Below are 2,694 nucleotides of genomic sequence, written 5' to 3'. Positions count from 1 at the left end.
AGTATGTTATCTACGTTCTGACGGTAATAGATAATATATCTCATGCGCTCTTCAGTCGAAGTCTTTGTTCTTCCCCAGTCGAGTAAGATTCGTACCCCCTTTTTGCGGAGTCGAGTGTCCATCTTGTAATCGAGTTCGCTTTTCGGCCCTCTTTTGGATGATGAGTGGCTTGGGAACATTCCCGAATTCATGCCCTGGTCGGTCACCTATTATATGCCCAGTAATCGGTATCCCTGGTGTTCCTTCCCTTCTGCTCCCTATTATCACCTTTGTCCCCTGTGGAGTCAGATTTTCCTGAGTTGAAATATACCTTTTTAGGTTTTCCTCAGATGATTTCGGATGTTTGATATCTCTCACCTGTATACTGGTCTTAGATATTCATTCTCCCTGAGCATGTTGTTCTTTCACCCTTATACCGGTGTTTTGATCACATGTCTCCTTGAGCTTATTACCCAGTAACCGGTAATACCTCGTCTTGTTGCTTCCCCAGAGGAATCCTGTTGGGATGTTTCCCCAGCGAGGTCCGTTAGTGGATTCTCCCCATTTGAGTCCGGATTTTTATCTGATGTGTCCTTTGTGGATAATTCCGCTGTATTGGCATATTCCCCAATACATGCTTCTTTGAGTCAGCTCGGATCTCTCCATTGATTTATTCTTTGGGAATTCTGCTCCCCAAACTTTGAGTCGTGTCCTGCTCATGCAATTTATCCCCTTTCTATCCCCGTAAGAGTCTCAGAGTCTCTGTCCCATTGAGTGTGTCACTCATATGGATTGTTAGTTCCTCCTGATTTCCTTCCCTCTTTGTGGACACATATCTCCACAGAGTATTACCTTTTTGCATGCATACATTTGCATCATCAGGTCTCTTTGTTATTATTTAAGCCCATTCTACCTCGTCGAGACAAAGATTTTAACCTTCACTTCTCCGGCTAGAATGACCTTAAATAGGGGCATCTGTAAGACCCCAATTTTGGCCCTAAAATCCCTCATGGCATCATAACATTGCATCTGCAAAACCTCAAGGATCATAAGCACCTTTGGCTCCTTCCCTTTGGGTGGGGACCTCTTGTGAGTGGTTTGAGATCACCAAGAATGCTTGAATTGTATATCATTGCTTTTCTCATTTTTATCTATTAACCAAAAGCACAAAAATATGTCACTAACATTTCTTGTTTGTAGCTTGAGCAATCACAAGGTTTAAAAGCTTCTAAGAGATCCTCTGTGCAATGATAAGGTCAAGAGAATATGAAAGCAAGCATGGAAATGATTCCCAAAGCTCTCATCCATCAATTATGCCTCCCTAGTATCTCAATTCATCATTCTGATCAAAGCAAGTCAAGGGGTTTGTCTCCCAAGGAAACCCTAATTCATCTGATCATCAATAATGCGTTGCTCATGGAGCAACCTCAGCCCATGGTCTAATACAATCAAGGGAAGTTCTTTAATTCATCATTCAATGCATATTTGAACTTATTTGAGTGTCCTCAATCATCAATTCATCAAGATATGGGTTGTGGACGTGAGAAGTTGATCAGTCAATTCATCTGTCTATTTTGAAATGCACTGAGACCTAAATTTTTATGTGTTGGTCAAATGGAGATGATCCCAAGATCAAAAATGTTCCTAAGGACAATATGAACAACTTTCATGTTCATCAAAAATTTATTTGAGGCTTGGAAGATGATCATCCATTCCAAGACATTATAGGTCATTTTGACTGAAACCCTAATTTTGGGTCAACTTCCCAAGAACATAACGCATTCATTTTTCATGCTTTTGAGGTGGGAACAAATGCATTGGAACTATTATTGTGTCTAATTCAAATGTTCTGTTGAGTAAAATCTCAAAATCTCAAAAGAAATACATGTGATAATGCAAAACATTATAGGTCACTTTGGGCCAAATGCATTGAAAAGGAAAAAAGTCCAACTTAAAGTGCCCATAACTTCTTCATCATAAATCCAAGTGATGTAAATTTTAACTCTAAATTGATTTCCTTGAAAAGATATACAACTTTGATGTTGGAGGTTTTTCCATTTGAAGCTTGCATCATCAAAACAGAAGGGCTTGAAGTTGGTTCATTTTGACAAATTTCTCAAAGGCATATTTTGTGCATTGAACTTCATGGCTTGTTTTCATAAATTTCCACACTCCAAATAAGTTTTTGTTCAACATAACATTTGTTCCCCATGGTAAGACCTTTCCAACCATTACCCACATGCCTATGTTTCAATTTCTCAAGTGGCATTTTCGAAGAGGTGAAGTTTTGTGATCAATTATGCATTTCATGTTAAATTTCCATGCACAAGCCAATGCCTTGCAAACTGCACGTCCATTTCAATTTGTTTGATCATCATCATGAAAATGCAATTGGGTTTGGGCCTTCTACATGATCACATAAGCCCATGCAAGGAGAAATCCATTTGCCATGCACACGAGTTCCTCACTTGCTCAGCCATTTCCAGCTATAAATACATGTGTTATGCTTCATAATTAACCAACCTAAGGGCGCCTCAATGCTGCAAGAGTGAATCTTCAATCATACCAAAGGAACTAAGTTCATCTTTCTTCAAAAATTCAGATCTGAAATTCAATTGCATTTGGTTGAATTTTCAGATCTAAAGTTCCTAAACCTTCATCATTTGATCCATTGGAGTTCTGTTTTGCAAAAGGAACCAAGGAAAGGGACTCAAA

This window comes from Lathyrus oleraceus, chromosome 5 (assembly GCF_024323335.1).
Source record: "Lathyrus oleraceus cultivar Zhongwan6 chromosome 5, CAAS_Psat_ZW6_1.0, whole genome shotgun sequence".
Classification (NCBI taxonomy): Eukaryota; Viridiplantae; Streptophyta; class Magnoliopsida; order Fabales; family Fabaceae; genus Lathyrus; species Lathyrus oleraceus.
The sequence above is the reverse complement of the archived record's forward strand: the minus strand, read 5'-3'. Positions refer to the sequence as shown.